This window comes from Ambystoma mexicanum, chromosome 13 (assembly GCF_040938575.1).
Source record: "Ambystoma mexicanum isolate Mex_15411 chromosome 13, UKY_AmexF1_1, whole genome shotgun sequence".
Lineage (NCBI taxonomy): Eukaryota > Metazoa > Chordata > Amphibia > Caudata > Ambystomatidae > Ambystoma > Ambystoma mexicanum.
The window spans coordinates 703,075,658-703,097,323 of record NC_090938.1 but is presented as its reverse complement, the minus strand read 5'-3'; the positions used below and the strand labels follow the sequence as shown (position 1 = coordinate 703,097,323).

The following is a 21,666-nucleotide window of genomic DNA, read 5'->3' as shown; positions in this document are numbered from 1 at the left end:
TTTCTGTGTAAGTTTATGTATGTCTACACATCTTTACTATGTGTGCAGCTAGCTTCCTCTTCCTACATGTGTCTCTGAAGTAAGTCTCTATGGATAAGTAGACCGTGTGTGTCTGTATCTGTGCGTGTGTGCCTGTGCACAGCCAAGCACACACTCGTTTGCGTCATTAAGACATGTACTGACAATAATCTACCCCCTATGCTATTCACAGATACTAGAAATCCAGGACCCCGAGATACAGGCTAAGAGTGGGTACAAAAAGTGCCCCATGGTCTGCCTGCGATCTCATACAGGAGCAGCTATGTTAATAGCAGACTGGAGCAATACAGAGAGCTTTGTCCTGGCGGTGAGCCCTTATTGTAGCAGGCTTTTACTTGCAGATAAGCCCAGGGACGCCGTCAGGCCCTTTCAATCTTTGCAAATTAAAGTGGCCTCAAGTCTTGGGCAAGGGTATGGGGGGCAGCGACTTCCCCCATGTTTGCAGGATTTACAGACGTGTTATCACCTCATTGCCTCCAAACACTTGTTCCTCCACATCAGCCTCTTGCTGACAAAGAAGGGTTTATTGCTCTTCAGTGGGCAATTCATGTTTAGTATCCCTGCTGGATGGCCGTCTCCTGATAATCAGCGGCTAGTAACCTTACCCTTTTCACCATTGTAATGTATGCACCCCAGGAGTGCCCCAGACTGTTTTCGCTCTCAGAAGGGGGCCACCAACCATCATGTTGAAATGGGCAACCAAACATCTTCAGCAGGGCCTGGGTAGGCCAACACAGGGAACTATGTCCTGTCAGTGAGCTCTTACAGCAGCAAGCTGCTAATGCCAGGTTGGTGCAATATACAGAACTATAGCCTGGCTGTGAGATAACACAGATCAGGCTCTTGGTGGCAAACAGGCCCAGTATAGAGAGCTCTGGCTCGGCTGTGAGCTAATACAAGGCAGGCAGTTAACGGAAGACTGAGTTAACGCCGATAGCCACAGTGTCTTGAATCGGTCCTGGAAGGTCTGGGATCGCTGTAGGATGCTAAAACGGTCCTGGCACGTAACTGTTGGAACATGTCTTAGCGGTCTAGTAGCTCACCAACAGGGCCACCGCCATGTATATCCCGAAGTCAGGGGATTGCATCAGTGCGTTGCAACCCTGCTCAACTGTAAGGTGAGACGCTAGTTTCCCGCTTTCATTCGGCTTTCTGGCTGCTCTGGGTTCCGTTGCTCTAACGGCTCCCTCTTGCTCTTTCTTTCCACCTTTGTGCTGCGCGCTCCGCGCTCTTCTCCTGTCTACCTTCCCTTTGCCCGGCCGCTCGGCCACTGCATGCTCTCTTGTCTGTGGCAGTCTCCTGTTGTTCACCCAGTCTCTGGGGACTCTTCCATTTCCTGCTTACCTTGTAATAACATCGAGGTTCCAGTCCGTTTTCATTCCTTTCCTAGGACGTTACCCCGCTCTTCAGTAAGCATCCTTGCTGTGCATTCTGGACCCTATAGTCCATTCCTCTTACCTGTGACTGGCCATTCAGGTTGAAGTCTTTCTCCGGTGGTCTATCTGCTCGAATACTCTACTCATCCATCACCCGACCGGTGGAACAACTGCTTTAGCGGCCATCCTGTTACCAAACCAAACCTACCTGCACTAGCTAAGGATACCAGGGTATTTCTGCCTGTCGGCTTTTCCCTGGAGTGGGGTTGGCTCCCCGGAGACCCCACTGCCAGGCTTTTTGCATATTAGTCAAAGTGGCCGCTGGGGGAGCCCGCCCTTACCTCTTCCAAAAGAAGGGAAAGAAGAAGACAGCACCTTAGAGGGGACAGAAGTAGATTGCGTCCTCTGACGACTCCTCATAAACACCAGGTGAGGAGTCGGAGGGAGAGGCTTGTATAGTCACCAAAAGTAACCCCATAGATTCTGAGACACGGCCTGGCTGGGCACTCTTACAGGAGCAGGCTGTTATTGGCAGCTCGGCCCAATACAGAGAGCTTTAGCCTGGCTCTCAGATAATACAGACCAGGCTGTTGTGGGCAGACAGACCCAGTACAGAGAGCTCTGGCTCGGCTTTGAGATAATACAAGGCAGGCAGTTAACGGCAGATTTGCCTGACACTGGGAGCCATGGCATGCCTGCGAACTCCTACAGGAAGAGGCAGTTAATGGCAGATTGGTCCAGTAGAGAGGGCGCTTTCCCATCTGTGATCCGGACTGAGCATGCTGTTAAGGGCAGATTGGTCCATACTGACAGCCACGTCATAGCCTTGAGATTCTTCAGGAACACGACTCTGCGTTTTGCACCTTTCCACAGTCCACGGACAGGACCCTGCTTAGCCTTGGAATAGCTGCAGAGACTACATGCACCCTATCTCTTCCTTCCCAAAGGCATCCGCACTCTAGTGCATGGCACTGGGCTGGGCTGCATTAGGGCTCTCAGACCCCACCTCTGCGACAGTCCTCTAGTTTAACCATCTTTTGCAGGTCCTTTACAGTCCACCGCAGTATATCACCGAAGTTCAGATCTACCAAAGTTGTAAACGTTTTTATTGCTGATGTCACTGGCGAATATCTAGTGCTGATCTTTGTTCTAAAAAGTTCCTATGCTAAAGTCTTAACTACAATCGTCTAACTCGAATGGCTGTTGTGACATCACCCAGATATGATGGCTGTCCACAGCCTTGCTTAAGACTTTAGTGGTTTTTAGGTCTTCTCCAACTCCCTAAAATGAGAAAATTGGCCCATTTGATGACAACTTTTTTGTGCAAATGTGGGGTCCCCCTCCCCTTATCCACTCCCCATACTCTGCCATTCCCTTTACCTTTCCAAATTTAAATCAACCCTTTTATTAATGTCCCCCTCTATATACTGTATTTAACCTTTTAACTTGTCTTCCCCTGTCACCCTGCCTATCCACAGTATGCCTTCTGTTTTGTCAACAACAAAACTGCTGTCTAAAGGGTAGTCTGTTTTTACCCCTTCAAGATCACGGTATGCGATTCACAATACCTGTTCTAGAATATTCTGTTCCTAATGGCCATTGAGGTTTCTCTCATTGGCCATACCTGCCTGTAATAACTGGGTGCTGATAACATTTGTTTAGTGTTTAATTACTGCTGAATGCTTTCGTAGCGCCCTCTGTGGGTGTCCGTCCTAAAATATTCCAGAAAAGTGTCTGTTCTGGACTACCCCACTACTAACGAGCGATCTAGAAGGGGGCATTGCTGATATTTGTTCTAAAATGCTGCTTTGCCAAGAGCTGTTCTAGGAACCCCAACTGTTGATGTGTGCCCCAGAATATTAATGTATTGATGGCTGCCCTTGAATATTCAGTAGGTGATGAAAGATGCCGAGTTGGTGGCTGTTTTGCAAAATTCCATCCTTGATGTCCGAGACTGAATGTTCCCCAGCTGGTGTTTGTCCCAATGTATGCCACTGCTGGTGTCTGTTCTGGAATCCATGTTAAGCGTGTTCTGATGTAGTCCGTACCTGATCCCTGTTGTGGAACATGCCCTTGCTTATCTGCAATGCAGAACACGAGAGTGATGTTGCATAGTGTGTGATATTCCATTGCAGATGATTAAAGCTGAATGCTGCTTCTCAGGTTCCCGTTACACGCTGATACGCCGTTGTTTCTCCTGCAGCTCCAGAGCCTGTACTCTTTACCCTGCTGCACCTTTCAGTTGTCAGGATGAGCGGTCTAAGGGCCAGACTCAAGAGCTGATTCTCTTTCCCAGCTGGGTGTTCTGGTCTCCAACTGGAGGCGTGGGTTCAAATCCCACTTCTGACACAACCTTTTTTTTTTCCAGCCTCTTTCAGATCGGGGTGATTCACGCCACGGTATATAGACGGTCCTTAAACTTGCCAATCCTGACAGATCGCTCTAACTTGTAGGGGTGCGCACGGAGGGTGGGGAGAGCTGGGCTGTTGTCTTCAGGAAACACGTCACAGGAGGCGGGCTGAGCCCTGGCCACTGATTGGTGGTAAATCCCACTAGTTGCGCGTGAAGGACTGTAGCTGAGATGTATTCATTGGGCCATAGAGTACTGTAGGAGAGAGATCTGCGAGAGGACGTAACTTGAGTTTATTTTGCAGGTGACCTAGGTGTGTAAAATAAAATGTGAAAAATATCAGTAAAAGAATGCCGCGCCCAACGTGGGGCTCGAACCCACGACCCTGAGATTACGAGTCTCATGCTCTACCGACTGAGCTAGCCGGGCTGCTGGTCACACAGTCTGCTGGTCGCCCTTTTCTTAGCACACCATTCCTAACTGGACAGCCTGTGAAGGGAGAGAGCAATGTGTGCTTGCATGTTTATGTGTGCTGCCTGTATGCCTGCACTCTATGTACGTGCATCTTTACGCAGCCGCTATGTCTCTGTGTTTGTCCATGTCTGCAGATATTTGTGGCGCTTCCCTTAATATGGTTATGTTATTGGTATCTTTCTGTGTAAGTTTATGTATGTCTACACATCTTTACTATGTGTGCAGCTAGCTTCCTCTTCCTACATGTGTCTCTGAAGTAAGTCTCTATGGATAAGTAGACCGTGTGTGTCTGTATCTGTGCGTGTGTGCCTGTGCACAGCCAAGCACACACTCGTTTGCGTCATTAAGACATGTACTGACAATAATCTACCCCCTATGCCATTCACAGATACTAGAAATCCAGGACCCCGAGATACAGGCTAAGAGTGGATACAAAAAGAGCCCCATGGTCTGCCTGCGATCTCATACAGGAGCAGCTGTGTTAATAGCAGACTGGAGCAATACAGAGAGCTTTGTCCTGGCGGTGAGCCCTTATTGTAGCAGGCTTTTACTTGCAGATAAGCCCAGGGACGCCGTCAGGCCCTTTCAATCTTTGCAAATTAAAGTGGCCTCAAGTCTTGGGCAAGGGTATGGGGGGCAGCGACTTCCCCCATGTTTGCAGGATTTACAGACGTGTTATCACCTCATTGCCTCCAAACACTTGTTCCTCCACATCAGCCTCTTGCTGACAAAGAAGGGTTTATTGCTCTTCAGTGGGCAATTCATGTTTAGTATCCCTGCTGGATGGCCGTCTCCTGATAATCAGCGGCTAGTAACCTTCCCTTTTCACCATTGTAATGTATGCACCCCAGGAGTGCCCCAGACTGTTTTCGCTCTCAGCAGGGGGCCACCAACCATCATGTTGAAATGGGCAACCAAACATCTTCAGCAGGGCCTGGGTAGGCCAACACAGGGAACTATGTCCTGTCAGTGAGCTCTTACAGCAGCAAGCTGCTAATGCCAGGTTGGTGCAATATACAGAACTATAGCCTGGCTGTGAGATAACACAGATCAGGCTCTTGGTGGCAAACAGGCCCAGTATAGAGAGCTCTGGCTCGGCTGTGAGCTAATACAAGGCAGGCAGTTAACGGAAGACTGAGTTAACGCCGATAGCCACAGTGTCTTGAATCGGTCCTGGAAGGTCTGGGATCGCTGTAGGATGCTAAAACGGTCCTGGCACGTAACTGTTGGAACATGTCTTAGCGGTCTAGTAGCTCACCAACAGGGCCACCGCCATGTATATCCCGAAGTCAGGGGATTGCATCAGTGCGTTGCAACCCTGCTCAACTGTAAGGTGAGACGCTAGTTTCCCGCTTTCATTCGGCTTTCTGGCCGCTCTGGGTTCCGTTGCTCTAACGGCTCCCTCTTGCTCTTTCTTTCCACCTTTGTGCTGCGCGCTCCGCGCTCTTCTCCTGTCTACCTTCCCTTTGCCCGGCCGCTCGGCCACTGCATGCTCTCTTGTCTGTGGCAGTCTCCTGTTGTTCACCCAGTCTCTGGGGACTCTTCCATTTCCTGCTTACCTTGTAATAACATCGAGGTTCCAGTCCGTTTTCATTCCTTTCCTAGGACGTTACCCCGCTCTTCAGTAAGCATCCTTGCTGTGCATTCTGGACCCTATAGTCCATTCCTCTTACCTGTGACTGGCCATTCAGGTTGAAGTCTTTCTCCGGTGGTCTATCTGCTCGAATACTCTACTCATCCATCACCCGACCGGTGGAACAACTGCTTTAGTGGCCATCCTGTTACCAAACCAAACCTACCTGCACTAGCTAAGGATACCAGGGTATTTCTGCCTGTCGGCTTTTCCCTGGAGTGGGGTTGGCTCCCCGGAGACCCCACTGCCAGGCTTTTTGCATATTAGTCAAAGTGGCCGCTGGGGGAGCCCGCCCTTACCTCTTCCAAAAGAAGGGAAAGAAGAAGACAGCACCTCAGAGGGGACAGAAGTAGATTGCGTCCTCTGACGACTCCTCATAAACACCAGGTGAGGAGTCGGAGGGAGAGGCTTGTATAGTCACCAAAAGTAACCCCATAGATTCTGAGACACGGCCTGGCTGGGCACTCTTACAGGAGCAGGCTGTTATTGGCAGCTCGGCCCAATACAGAGAGCTTTAGCCTGGCTCTCAGATAATACAGACCAGGCTGTTGTGGGCAGACAGACCCAGTACAGAGAGCTCTGGCTCGGCTTTGAGATAATACAAGGCAGGCAGTTAACGGCAGATTTGCCTGACACTGGGAGCCATGGCATGCCTGCGAACTCCTACAGGAAGAGGCAGTTAATGGCAGATTGGTCCAGTAGAGAGGGCGCTTTCCCATCTGTGATCCGGACTGAGCATGCTGTTAAGGGCAGATTGGTCCATACTGACAGCCACGTCATAGCCTTGAGATTCTTCAGGAGCACGACTCTGCGTTTTGCACCTTTCCACAGTCCACGGACAGGACCCTGCTTAGCCTTGGAATAGCTGCAGAGACTACATGCACCCTATCTCTTCCTTCCCAAAGGCATCCGCACTCTAGTGCATGGCACTGGGCTGGGCTGCATTAGGGCTCTCAGACCCCACCTCTGCGACAGTCCTCTAGTTTAACCATCTTTTGCAGGTCCTTTACAGTCCACCGCAGTATATCACCGAAGTTCAGATCTACCAAAGTTGTAAACGTTTTTATTGCTGATGTCACTGGCGAATATCTAGTGCTGATCTTTGTTCTAAAAAGTTCCTATGCTAAAGTCTTAACTACAATCGTCTAACTCGAATGGCTGTTGTGACATCACCCAGATATGATGGCTGTCCACAGCCTTGCTTAAGACTTTGGTGGTTTTTAGGTCTTCTCCAACTCCCTAAAATGAGAAAATTGGCCCATTTGATGACAACTTTTTTGTGCAAATGTGGGGTCCCCCTCCCCTTATCCACTCCCCATACTCTGCCATTCCCTTTACCTTTCCAAATTTAAATCAACCCTTTTATTAATGTCCCCCTCTATATACTGTATTTAACCTTTTAACTTGTCTTCCCCTGTCACCCTGCCTATCCACAGTATGCCTTCTGTTTTGTCAACAACAAAACTGCTGTCTAAAGGGTAGTCTGTTTTTACCCCTTCAAGATCACAGTATGCGATTCACAATACCTGTTCTAGAATATTCTGTTCCTAATGGCCATTGAGGTTTCTCTCATTGGCCATACCTGCCTGTAATAACTGGGTGCTGATAACATTTGTTTAGTGTTTAATTACTGCTGAATGCTTTCGTAGCGCCCTCTGTGGGTGTCCGTCCTAAAATATTCCAGAAAAGTGTCTGTTCTGGACTACCCCACTACTAACGAGCGATCTAGAAGGGGGCATTGCTGATATTTGTTCTAAAATGCTGCTTTGCCAAGAGCTGTTCTAGGAACCCCAACTGTTGATGTGTGCCCCAGAATATTAATGTATTGATGGCTGCCCTTGAATATTCAGTAGGTGATGAAAGATGCCGAGTTGGTGGCTGTTTTGCAAAATTCCATCCTTGATGTCCGAGACTGAATGTTCCCCAGCTGGTGTTTGTCCCAATGTATGCCACTGCTGGTGTCTGTTCTGGAATCCATGTTAAGCGTGTTCTGATGTAGTCTGTACCTGATGCCTGTTGTGGAACATGCCCTTGCTTATCTGCAATGCAGAACACGAGAGTGATGTTGCATAGTGTGTGATATTCCATTGCAGATGATTAAAGCTGAATGCTGCTTCTCAGTTTCCCGTTACACGCTGATACGCCGTTGTTTCTCCTGCAGCTCCAGAGCCTGTACTCTTTACCCTGCTGCACCTTTCAGTTGTCAGGATGAGCGGTCTAAGGGCCAGACTCAAGAGCTGATTCTCTTTCCCAGCTGGGTGTTCTGGTCTCCAATTGGAGGCGTGGGTTCAAATCCCACTTCTGACACAACCTTTTTTTTTTTCCAGCCTCTTTCAGATCGGGGTGATTCACGCCAGGGTATATAGACGGTCCTTAAACTTGCCAATCCTGACAGATCGCTCTAACTTGTAGGGGTGCGCACGGAGGATGGGGAGAGCTGGGCTGTTGTCTTCAGGAAACACGTCACAGGAGGCGGGCAGAGCCCTGGCCACTGATTGGTGGTAAATCCCACTAGTTGCGCGTGAAGGACTGGAGCTGAGATGTATATATTGGGCCACAGAGTACTGTAGGAGAGAGATCTGCGAGAGGACGTAACTTGAGTTTATTTTGCAGGTGACTTAGGTGTGTAAAATAAAATGTGAAAAATATCAGTAGAAGAATGCCACGCCCAACGTGGGGCTCGAACCCACGACCCTGAGATTAAGAGTCTCATGCTCTACCGACTGAGCTAGCCGGGCTGCTGGTCACACAGTCTGCTGGTCGCCCTTTTCTTAGCACACCATTCCTAACTGGACAGCCTGTGAAGGGAGAGAGCAATGTGTGCTTGCATGTTTATGTGTGCTGCCAGTATGCCTGCACTCTATGTACGTGCATCTTTACGCAGCCGCTATGTCTCTGTGTTTGTCCATGTCTGCAGATATTTGTGGCGCTTCCCTTAATATGGTTATGTTATTGGTATCTTTCTGTGTAAGTTTATGTATGTCTACACATCTTTACTATGTGTGCAGCTAGCTTCCTCTTCCTACATGTGTCTCTGAAGTAAGTCTCTATGGATAAGTAGACCGTGTGTGTCTGTATCTGTGCGTGTGTGCCTGTGCACAGCCAAGCACACACTCGTTTGCGTCATTAAGACATGTACTGACCATAATCTACCCCCTATGCCATTCACAGATACTAGAAATCCAGGACCCCGAGATACAGGCTAAGAGTGGGTACAAAAAGAGCCCCATGGTCTGCCTGCGATCTCATACAGGAGCAGCTGTGTTAATAGCAGACTGGAGCAATACAGAGAGCTTTGTCCTGGCGGTGAGCCCTTATTGTAGCAGGCTTTTACTTGCAGATAAGCCCAGGGACGCCGTCAGGCCCTTTCAATCTTTGCAAATTAAAGTGGCCTCAAGTCTTGGGCAAGGGTATGGGGGGCAGCAACTTCCCCCATGTTTGCAGGATTTACAGACGTGTTATCACCTCATTGCCTCCAAACACGTGTTCCTCCACATCAGCCTCTTGCTGACAAAGAAGGGTTTATTGCTCTTCAGTGGGCAATTCATGTTTAGTATCCCTGCTGGATGGCCGTCTCCTGATAATCAGCGGCTAGTAACCTTCCCTTTTCGCCATTGTAATGTATGCACCCCAGGAGTGCCCCAGACTGTTTTCGCTCTCAGCAGGGGGCCACCAACCATCATGTTGAAATGGGCAACCAAACATCTTCAGCAGGGCCTGGGTAGGCCAACACAGGGAACTATGTCCTGTCAGTGAGCTCTTACAGCAGCAAGCTGCTAATGCCAGGTTGGTGCAATATACAGAACTATAGCCTGGCTGTGAGATAACACAGATCAGGCTCTTGGTGGCAAACAGGCCCAGTATAGAGAGCTCTGGCTCGGCTGTGAGCTAATACAAGGCAGGCAGTTAACGGAAGACTGAGATAACGCCGACAGCCACAGTGTCTTCAACCGGTCCTGGAAGGTCTGGGATCGCTGTAGGACGCTAAGACGGTCCTGGCACGTAACTGTTGGAACATGTCTTAGCGGTTTAGTAGCTCACCAACAGGGCCACCGCCATGTATATCCCGAAGTCAGGGGATTGCATCAGTGCGTTGCAACCCTGCTCAACTGTAAGGTGAGACGCTAGTTTCCCGCTTTCATTCGGCTTTCTGGCCGCTCTGGGTTCCGTTGCTCTAACGGCTCCCTCTTGCTCTTTCTTTCCACCTTTGTGCTGCGCGCTCCGCGCTCATCTCCTGTCTACCTTCCCTTTGCCCGGCCGCTCGGCCACTGCATGCTCTCTTGTCTGTGGCAGTCTCCTGTTGTTCACCCAGTCTCTGGGGACTCTTCCATTTCCCGCTTACCTTGTAATAACATCGAGGTTCCAGTCTGTTTTCATTCCTTTCCTAGGACGTTACCCCGCTCTTCAGTAAGCATCCTTGCTGTGCATTCTGGACCCTATAGTCCATTCCTCTTACCTGTGACTGGCCATTCAGGTTGAAGTCTTTCTCCGGTGGTCTATCTGCTCGAATACTCTACTCATCCATCACCCGACAGGTGGAACAACTGCTTTAGCGGCCATCCTGTTACCAAACCAAACCTGCCTGCACTAGCTAAGGATACCAGGGTATTTCTGCCTGTCGGCTTTTCCCTGGAGTGGGGTTGGCTCCCCGGAGACCCCACTGCCAGGCTTTTTGCATATTAGTCAAAGTGGCCGCTGGGGGAGCCCGCCCTTACCTCTTCCAAAAGAAGGGAAAGAAGAAGACAGCACCTCAGAGGGGACAGAAGTAGATTGCGTCCTCTGACGACTCCTCATAAACACCAGGTGAGGAGTCGGAGGGAGAGGCTTGTATAGTCACCAAAAGTAACCCCATAGATTCTGAGACACGGCCTGGCTGGGCACTCTTACAGGAGCAGGCTGTTATTGGCAGCTCGGCCCAATACAGAGAGCTTTAGCCTGGCTCTCAGATAATACAGACCAGGCTGTTGTGGGCAGACAGACCCAGTACAGAGAGCTCTGGCTCGGCTTTGAGATAATACAAGGCAGGCAGTTAATGGCAGATTTGCCTGACACTGGGAGCCATGGCATGCCTGCGAACTCCTACAGGAAGAGGCAGTTAATGGCAGATTGGTCCAGTAGAGAGGGCGCTTTCCCATCTGTGATCCGGACTGAGCATGGTGTTAATGGCAGATTGGTCCATACTGACAGCCACGTCATAGCCTTGAGATTCTTCGGGAGCACGACTCTGCGTTTTGCACCTTTCCACAGTCCACGGACAGGACCCTGCTTAGCCTTGGAATACCTGCAGAGACTACATGCACCCTATCTCTTCCTTCCCAAAGGCATCCGCACTCTAGTGCATGGCACTGGGCTGGGCTGCATTAGGGCTCTCAGACCCCACCTCTGCGACAGTCCTCTAGTTTAACCATCTTTTGCAGGTCCTTTACAGTCCACCGCAGTATGTCACCGAAGTTCAGATCTACCAAAGTTGTAAACGTTTTTATTGCTGATGTCACTGGCGAATATCTAGTGCTGATCTTTGTTGTAAAAAGTTTCTATGCTAAAGTCTGAACTACAATCGTCTAACTCGAATGGCTGTTGTGACATCACCCAGATATGATGGCTGTCCACAGACTTGCTTAAGACTTTGGTGGTTTTTAGGTCTTCTCCAACTCCCTAAAATGAGAAAATTGGCCCATTTGCTGACAACTTTTTTGTGCAAATGTGGGGTCCCCCTCCCCTTATCCACTCCCCATACTCTGCCATTCCCTTTACTTTTCCAAATTTAAATCAACCCTTTTATTAATGTCCCCCTCTATATACTGTATTTAACCTTTTAACTTGTCTTCCCCTGTCACCCTGCCTATCCACAGTATGCCTTCTGTTTTGTCAACAACAAAACTGCTGTCTAAAGGGTAGTCTGTTTTTACCCCTTCAAGATCACGGTATGCGATTCACAATACCTGTTCTAGAATATTCTGTTCCTAATGGCCATTGAGGTTTCTCTCATTGGCCATACCTGCCTGTAATAACTGGGTGCTGATAACATTTGTTTAGTGTTTAATAACTGCTGAATGCTTTCGTAGCGCCCTCTGTGGGTGTCCGTCCTAAAATATTCCAGAAAAGTGTCTGCTCTGGACTACCCCACTACTAACGAGCGATCTAGAAGGGGGCATTGCTGATATTTGTTCTAAAATGCTGCTTTGCCAAGAGCTGTTCTAGGAACCCCAACTGTTGATGTGTGCCCCAGAATATTAATGTATTGATGGCTGCCCTTGAATATTCAGTAGGTGATGAAAGATGGCGAGTTGGTGGCTGTTTTGCAAAATTCCATCCTTGATGTCCGAGACTGAATGTTTCCCGGCTGGTGTTTGTCCCAATGTATGCCACTGCTGGTGTCTGTTCTGGAATCCATGTTAAGCGTGTTCTGATGTAGTCCGTACCTGATGCCTGTTGTGGAACATGCCCTTGCTTATCTGCAATGCAGAACACGAGAGTGATGTTGCATAGTGTGTGATATTCCATTGCAGATGATTAAAGCTGAATGCTGCTTCTCGGGTTCCCGTTACACGCTGATACGTCGTTTTTTCTCCTGCATCTCCAGAGCCTGTACTCTTTACTCTGCTGCACCTTCCAGTTGTCAGGATGGCCGAGCGGTCTAAGGCGCCAGACTCAAGAGCTGATTCTCTTTCCCAGCTGGGTGTTCTGGTCTCCTATTGGAGGCGTGGGTTCAAATCCCACTTCTGACACAACCTTTTTTTTTTCCAGCCTCTTTCAGATCGGGGTGATTCACGCCACGGTATATAGACGGTCCTTAAACTTGCCAATCCTGACAGATCGCTCTAACTTGTAGGGGTGCGCACGGAGGATGGGGAGAGCTGGGCTGCTGTCTTCAGGAAACACGTCACAGGAGGCGGGCAAAGCCCTGGCCACTGATTGGTGGTAAATCCCACTAGTTGCGCGTGAAGGACTGGAGCTGAGATGTATAGATTGGGCCACAGAGTACTGTAGGAGAGAGATCTGCGAGAGGACGTAACTTGAGTTTATTTTGCAGGTGACTTAGGTGTGTAAAATAAAATGTGAAAAATATCAGTAAAAGAATGCCACGCACAACGTGGGGCTCGAACCCACGACCCTGAGATTAAGAGTCTCATGCTCTACCGACTGAGCTAGCCTGGCTGCTGGTTGCACTGTCTGCTGGTCGCCCTTTTCTCAGCACACCATTCCTAACTGGACAGCCTGTGAAGGGAGAGAGCAATGTGTGCTTGCATGTTTATGTGTGCTGCCTGTATGCCTGCACTCTATGTACGTGCATCTTTACGCAGCCGCTATGTCTCTGTGTTTGTCCATGTCTGCAGATATTTGTGGCGCTTCCCTTAATATGGTTATGTTATTGGTATCTTTCTGTGTAAGTTTATGTATGTCTACACATCTTTACTATGTGTGCAGCTAGCTTCCTCTTCCTACATGTGTCTCTGAAGTAAGTCTCTATGGATAAGTAGACCGTGTGTGTCTGTATCTGTGCGTGTGTGCCTGTGCACAGCCAAGCACACACTCGTTTGCGTCATTAAGACATGTACTGACCATAATCTACCCCCTATGCCATTCACAGATACTAGAAATCCAGGACCCCGAGATACAGGCTAAGAGTGGGTACAAAAAGAGCCCCATGGTCTGCCTGCGATCTCATACAGGAGCAGCTGTGTTAATAGCAGACTGGAGCAATACAGAGAGCTTTGTCCTGGCGGTGAGCCCTTATTGTAGCAGGCTTTTACTTGCAGATAAGCCCAGGGACGCCGTCAGGCCCTTTCAATCTTTGCAAATTAAAGTGGCCTCAAGTCTTGGGCAAGGGTATGGGGGGCAGCGACTTCCCCCATGTTTGCAGGATTTACAGACGTGTTATCACCTCATTGCCTCCAAACACTTGTTCCTCCACATCAGCCTCTTGCTGACAAAGAAGGGTTTATTGCTCTTCAGTGGGCAATTCATGTTTAGTATCCCTGCTGGATGGCCGTCTCCTGATAATCAGCGGCTAGTAACCTTCCCTTTTCACCATTGTAATGTATGCACCCCAGGAGTGCCCCAGACTGTTTTCGCTCTCAGCAGGGGGCCACCAACCATCATGTTGAAATGGGCAACCAAACATCTTCAGCAGGGCCTGGGTAGGCCAACACAGGGAACTATGTCCTGTCAGTGAGCTCTTACAGCAGCAAGCTGCTAATGCCAGGTTGGTGCAATATACAGAACTATAGCCTGGCTGTGAGATAACACAGATCAGGCTCTTGGTGGCAAACAGGCCCAGTATAGAGAGCTCTGGCTCGGCTGTGAGCTAATACAAGGCAGGCAGTTAACGGAAGACTGAGTTAACGCCGATAGCCACAGTGTCTTGAATCGGTCCTGGAAGGTCTGGGATCGCTGTAGGATGCTAAAACGGTCCTGGCACGTAACTGTTGGAACATGTCTTAGCGGTCTAGTAGCTCACCAACAGGGCCACCGCCATGTATATCCCGAAGTCAGGGGATTGCATCAGTGCGTTGCAACCCTGCTCAACTGTAAGGTGAGACGCTAGTTTCCCGCTTTCATTCGGCTTTCTGGCCGCTCTGGGTTCCGTTGCTCTAACGGCTCCCTCTTGCTCTTTCTTTCCACCTTTGTGCTGCGCGCTCCGCGCTCTTCTCCTGTCTACCTTCCCTTTGCCCGGCCGCTCGGCCACTGCATGCTCTCTTGTCTGTGGCAGTCTCCTGTTGTTCACCCAGTCTCTGGGGACTCTTCCATTTCCTGCTTACCTTGTAATAACATCGAGGTTCCAGTCCGTTTTCATTCCTTTCCTAGGACGTTACCCCGCTCTTCAGTAAGCATCCTTGCTGTGCATTCTGGACCCTATAGTCCATTCCTCCTACCTGTGACTGGCCATTCAGGTTGAAGTCTTTCTCCGGTGGTCTATCTGCTCGAATACTCTACTCATCCATCACCCGACCGGTGGAACAACTGCTTTAGTGGCCATCCTGTTACCAAACCAAACCTACCTGCACTAGCTAAGGATACCAGGGTATTTCTGCCTGTCGGCTTTTCCCTGGAGTGGGGTTGGCTCCCCGGAGACCCCACTGCCAGGCTTTTTGCATATTAGTCAAAGTGGCCGCTGGGGGAGCCCGCCCTTACCTCTTCCAAAAGAAGGGAAAGAAGAAGACAGCACCTCAGAGGGGACAGAAGTAGATTGCGTCCTCTGACGACTCCTCATAAACACCAGGTGAGGAGTCGGAGGGAGAGGCTTGTATAGTCACCAAAAGTAACCCCATAGATTCTGAGACACGGCCTGGCTGGGCACTCTTACAGGAGCAGGCTGTTATTGGCAGCTCGGCCCAATACAGAGAGCTTTAGCCTGGCTCTCAGATAATACAGACCAGGCTGTTGTGGGCAGACAGACCCAGTACAGAGAGCTCTGGCTCGGCTTTGAGATAATACAAGGCAGGCAGTTAACGGCAGATTTGCCTGACACTGGGAGCCATGGCATGCCTGCGAACTCCTACAGGAAGAGGCAGTTAATGGCAGATTGGTCCAGTAGAGAGGGCGCTTTCCCATCTGTGATCCGGACTGAGCATGCTGTTAAGGGCAGATTGGTCCATACTGACAGCCACGTCATAGCCTTGAGATTCTTCAGGAGCACGACTCTGCGTTTTGCACCTTTCCACAGTCCACGGACAGGACCCTGCTTAGCCTTGGAATAGCTGCAGAGACTACATGCACCCTATCTCTTCCTTCCCAAAGGCATCCGCACTCTAGTGCATGGCACTGGGCTGGGCTGCATTAGGGCTCTCAGACCCCACCTCTGCGACAGTCCTCTAGTTTAACCATCTTTTGCAGGTCCTTTACAGTCCACCGCAGTATATCACCGAAGTTCAGATCTACCAAAGTTGTAAACGTTTTTATTGCTGATGTCACTGGCGAATATCTAGTGCTGATCTTTGTTCTAAAAAGTTCCTATGCTAAAGTCTTAACTACAATCGTCTAACTCGAATGGCTGTTGTGACATCACCCAGATATGATGGCTGTCCACAGCCTTGCTTAAGACTTTGGTGGTTTTTAGGTCTTCTCCAACTCCCTAAAATGAGAAAATTGGCCCATTTGATGACAACTTTTTTGTGCAAATGTGGGGTCCCCCTCCCCTTATCCACTCCCCATACTCTGCCATTCCCTTTACCTTTCCAAATTTAAATCAACCCTTTTATTAATGTCCCCCTCTATATACTGTATTTAACCTTTTAACTTGTCTTCCCCTGTCACCCTGCCTATCCACAGTATGCCTTCTGTTTTGTCAACAACAAAACTGCTGTCTAAAGGGTAGTCTGTTTTTACCCCTTCAAGATCACAGTATGCGATTCACAATACCTGTTCTAGAATATTCTGTTCCTAATGGCCATTGAGGTTTCTCTCATTGGCCATACCTGCCTGTAATAACTGGGTGCTGATAACATTTGTTTAGTGTTTAATTACTGCTGAATGCTTTCGTAGCGCCCTCTGTGGGTGTCCGTCCTAAAATATTCCAGAAAAGTGTCTGTTCTGGACTACCCCACTACTAACGAGCGATCTAGAAGGGGGCATTGCTGATATTTGTTCTAAAATGCTGCTTTGCCAAGAGCTGTTCTAGGAACCCCAACTGTTGATGTGTGCCCCAGAATATTAATGTATTGATGGCTGCCCTTGAATATTCAGTAGGTGATGAAAGATGCCGAGTTGGTGGCTGTTTTGCAAAATTCCATCCTTGATGTCCGAGACTGAATGTTCCCCAGCTGGTGTTTGTCCCAATGTATGCCACTGCTGGTGTCTGTTCTGGAATCCATGTTAAGCGTGTTCTGATGTAGTCTGTACCTGATGCCTGTTGTGGAACATGCCCTTGCTTATCTGCAATGCAGAACACGAGAGTGATGTTGCATAGTGTGTGATATTCCATTGCAGATGATTAAAGCTGAATGCTGCTTCTCAGTTTCCCGTTACACGCTGATACGCCGTTGTTTCTCCTGCAGCTCCAGAGCCTGTACTCTTTACCCTGCTGCACCTTTCAGTTGTCAGGATGAGCGGTCTAAGGGCCAGACTCAAGAGCTGATTCTCTTTCCCAGCTGGGTGTTCTGGTCTCCAATTGGAGGCGTGGGTTCAAATCCCACTTCTGACACAACCTTTTTTTTTTTCCAGCCTCTTTCAGATCGGGGTGATTCACGCCACGGTATATAGACGGTCCTTAAACTTGCCAATCCTGACAGATCGCTCTAACTTGTAGGGGTGCGCACGGAGGATGGGGAGAGCTGGGCTGTTGTCTTCAGGAAACACGTCACAGGAGGCGGGCAGAGCCCTGGCCACTGATTGGTGGTAAATCCCACTAGTTGCGCGTGAAGGACTGGAGCTGAGATGTATATATTGGGCCACAGAGTACTGTAGGAGAGAGATCTGCGAGAGGACGTAACTTGAGTTTATTTTGCAGGTGACTTAGGTGTGTAAAATAAAATGTGAAAAATATCAGTAGAAGAATGCCACGCCCAACGTGGGGCTCGAACCCACGACCCTGAGAATAAGAGTCTCATGCTCTACCGACTGAGCTAGCCGGGCTGCTGGTTGCACTGTCTGCTGGTCGCCCTTTTCTCAGCACACCATTCCTAACTGGACAGCCTGTGAAGGGAGAGAGCAATGTGTGCTTGCATGTTTATGTGTGCTGCCAGTATGCCTGCACTCTATGTACGTGCATCTTTACGCAGCCGCTATGTCTCTGTGTTTGTCCATGTCTGCAGATATTTGTGGCGCTTCCCTTAATATGGTTATGTTATTGGTATCTTTCTGTGTAAGTTTATGTATGTCTACACATCTTTACTATGTGTGCAGCTAGCTTCCTCTTCCTACATGTGTCTCTGAAGTAAGTCTCTATGGATAAGTAGACCGTGTGTGTCTGTATCTGTGCGTGTGTGCCTGTGCACAGCCAAGCACACACTCGTTTGCGTCATTAAGACATGTACTGACCATAATCTACCCCCTATGCCATTCACAGATACTAGAAATCCAGGACCCCGAGATACAGGCTAAGAGTGGGTACAAAAAGAGCCCCATGGTCTGCCTGCGATCTCATACAGGAGCAGCTGTGTTAATAGCAGACTGGAGCAATACAGAGAGCTTTGTCCTGGCGGTGAGCCCTTATTGTAGCAGGCTTTTACTTGCAGATAAGCCCAGGGACGCCGTCAGGCCCTTTCAATCTTTGCAAATTAAAGTGGCCTCAAGTCTTGGGCAAGGGTATGGGGGGCAGCAACTTCCCCCATGTTTGCAGGATTTACAGACGTGTTATCACCTCATTGCCTCCAAACACGTGTTCCTCCACATCAGCCTCTTGCTGACAAAGAAGGGTTTATTGCTCTTCAGTGGGCAATTCATGTTTAGTATCCCTGCTGGATGGCCGTCTCCTGATAATCAGCGGCTAGTAACCTTCCCTTTTCGCCATTGTAATGTATGCACCCCAGGAGTGCCCCAGACTGTTTTCGCTCTCAGCAGGGGGCCACCAACCATCATGTTGAAATGGGCAACCAAACATCTTCAGCAGGGCCTGGGTAGGCCAACACAGGGAACTATGTCCTGTCAGTGAGCTCTTACAGCAGCAAGCTGCTAATGCCAGGTTGGTGCAATATACAGAACTATAGCCTGGCTGTGAGATAACACAGATCAGGCTCTTGGTGGCAAACAGGCCCAGTATAGAGAGCTCTGGCTCGGCTGTGAGCTAATACAAGGCAGGCAGTTAACGGAAGACTGAGATAACGCCGACAGCCACAGTGTCTTCAACCGGTCCTGGAAGGTCTGGGATCGCTGTAGGACGCTAAGACGGTCCTGGCACGTAACTGTTGGAACATGTCTCAGCGGTTTAGTAGCTCACCAACAGGGCCACCGCCATGTATATCCCGAAGTCAGGGGATTGCATCAGTGCGTTGCAACCCTGCTCAACTGTAAGGTGAGACGCTAGTTTCCCGCTTTCATTCGGCTTTCTGGCCGCTCTGGGTTCCGTTGCTCTAACGGCTCCCTCTTGCTCTTTCTTTCCACCTTTGTGCTGCGCGCTCCGCGCTCATCTCCTGTCTACCTTCCCTTTGCCCGGCCGCTCGGCCACTGCATGCTCTCTTGTCTGTGGCAGTCTCCTGTTGTTCACCCAGTCTCTGGGGACTCTTCCATTTCCCGCTTACCTTGTAATAACATCGAGGTTCCAGTCTGTTTTCATTCCTTTCCTAGGACGTTACCCCGCTCTTCAGTAAGCATCCTTGCTGTGCATTCTGGACCCTATAGTCCATTCCTCTTACCTGTGACTGGCCATTCAGGTTGAAGTCTTTCTCCGGTGGTCTATCTGCTCGAATACTCTACTCATCCATCACCCGACAGGTGGAACAACTGCTTTAGCGGCCATCCTGTTACCAAACCAAACCTACCTGCACTAGCTAAGGATACCAGGGTATTTCTGCCTGTCGGCTTTTCCCTGGAGTGGGGTTGGCTCCCCGGAGACCCCACTGCCAGGCTTTTTGCATATTAGTCAAAGTGGCCGCTGGGGGAGCCCGCCCTTACCTCTTCCAAAAGAAGGGAAAGAAGAAGACAGCACCTCAGAGGGGACAGAAGTAGATTGCGTCCTCTGACGACTCCTCATAAACACCAGGTGAGGAGTCGGAGGGAGAGGCTTGTATAGTCACCAAAAGTAACCCCATAGATTCTGAGACACGGCCTGGCTGGGCACTCTTACAGGAGCAGGCTGTTATTGGCAGCTCGGCCCAATACAGAGAGCTTTAGCCTGGCTCTCAGATAATACAGACCAGGCTGTTGTGGGCAGACAGACCCAGTACAGAGAGCTCTGGCTCGGCTTTGAGATAATACAAGGCAGGCAGTTAATGGCAGATTTGCCTGACACTGGGAGCCATGGCATGCCTGCGAACTCCTACAGGAAGAGGCAGTTAATGGCAGATTGGTCCAGTAGAGAGGGCGCTTTCCCATCTGTGATCCGGACTGAGCATGGTGTTAATGGCAGATTGGTCCATACTGACAGCCACGTCATAGCCTTGAGATTCTTCGGGAGCACGACTCTGCGTTTTGCACCTTTCCACAGTCCACGGACAGGACCCTGCTTAGCCTTGGAATACCTGCAGAGACTACATGCACCCTATCTCTTCCTTCCCAAAGGCATCCGCACTCTAGTGCATGGCACTGGGCTGGGCTGCATTAGGGCTCTCAGACCCCACCTCTGCGACAGTCCTCTAGTTTAACCATCTTTTGCAGGTCCTTTACAGTCCACCGCAGTATGTCACCGAAGTTCAGATCTACCAAAGTTGTAAACGTTTTTATTGCTGATGTCACTGGCGAATATCTAGTGCTGATCTTTGTTGTAAAAAGTTTCTATGCTAAAGTCTGAACTACAATCGTCTAACTCGAATGGCTGTTGTGACATCACCCAGATATGATGGCTGTCCACAGACTTGCTTAAGACTTTGGTGGTTTTTAGGTCTTCTCCAACTCCCTAAAATGAGAAAATTGGCCCATTTGCTGACAACTTTTTTGTGCAAATGTGGGGTCCCCCTCCCCTTATCCACTCCCCATACTCTGCCATTCCCTTTACTTTTCCAAATTTAAATCAACCCTTTTATTAATGTCCCCCTCTATATACTGTATTTAACCTTTTAACTTGTCTTCCCCTGTCACCCTGCCTATCCACAGTATGCCTTCTGTTTTGTCAACAACAAAACTGCTGTCTAAAGGGTAGTCTGTTTTTACCCCTTCAAGATCACGGTATGCGATTCACAATACCTGTTCTAGAATATTCTGTTCCTAATGGCCATTGAGGTTTCTCTCATTGGCCATACCTGCCTGTAATAACTGGGTGCTGATAACATTTGTTTAGTGTTTAATAACTGCTGAATGCTTTCGTAGCGCCCTCTGTGGGTGTCCGTCCTAAAATATTCCAGAAAAGTGTCTGCTCTGGACTACCCCACTACTAACGAGCGATCTAGAAGGGGGCATTGCTGATATTTGTTCTAAAATGCTGCTTTGCCAAGAGCTGTTCTAGGAACCCCAACTGTTGATGTGTGCCCCAGAATATTAATGTATTGATGGCTGCCCTTGAATATTCAGTAGGTGATGAAAGATGGCGAGTTGGTGGCTGTTTTGCAAAATTCCATCCTTGATGTCCGAGACTGAATGTTTCCCGGCTGGTGTTTGTCCCAATGTATGCCACTGCTGGTGTCTGTTCTGGAATCCATGTTAAGCGTGTTCTGATGTAGTCCGTACCTGATGCCTGTTGTGGAACATGCCCTTGCTTATCTGCAATGCAGAACACGAGAGTGATGTTGCATAGTGTGTGATATTCCATTGCAGATGATTAAAGCTGAATGCTGCTTCTCGGGTTCCCGTTACACGCTGATACGTCGTTTTTTCTCCTGCATCTCCAGAGCCTGTACTCTTTACTCTGCTGCACCTTCCAGTTGTCAGGATGGCCGAGCGGTCTAAGGCGCCAGACTCAAGAGCTGATTCTCTTTCCCAGCTGGGTGTTCTGGTCTCCTATTGGAGGCGTGGGTTCAAATCCCACTTCTGACACAACCTTTTTTTTTTCCAGCCTCTTTCAGATCGGGGTGATTCACGCCACGGTATATAGACGGTCCTTAAACTTGCCAATCCTGACAGATCGCTCTAACTTGTAGGGGTGCGCACGGAGGATGGGGAGAGCTGGGCTGCTGTCTTCAGGAAACACGTCACAGGAGGCGGGCAAAGCCCTGGCCACTGATTGGTGGTAAATCCCACTAGTTGCGCGTGAAGGACTGGAGCTG

The 21,666-nt window shown here is 49.3% G+C and overlaps 3 non-coding genes across 3 annotated transcripts; 2 read left to right on the top strand and 1 right to left on the bottom strand.

Moving 5' to 3' along the window:
* Nucleotides 1-4,121: 4,121 nt before the first annotated feature.
* Nucleotides 4,122-4,194, bottom strand: TRNAT-CGU (transfer RNA threonine (anticodon CGU)). Its single transcript has one exon. It is a non-coding gene; the product is annotated as a tRNA-Thr (tRNA).
* Nucleotides 4,195-12,490: 8,296 nt separating this feature from the next.
* Nucleotides 12,491-12,600, top strand: TRNAL-CAA (transfer RNA leucine (anticodon CAA)). The gene is made up of 2 exons: nucleotides 12,491-12,528; nucleotides 12,555-12,600. It is a non-coding gene; the product is annotated as a tRNA-Leu (tRNA).
* An 8,726-nt stretch (nucleotides 12,601-21,326) lies between these two features.
* On the top strand, nucleotides 21,327-21,436 carry TRNAL-CAA (transfer RNA leucine (anticodon CAA)). The gene is made up of 2 exons: nucleotides 21,327-21,364; nucleotides 21,391-21,436. It is a non-coding gene; the product is annotated as a tRNA-Leu (tRNA).
* Nucleotides 21,437-21,666: the final 230 nt, after the last annotated feature.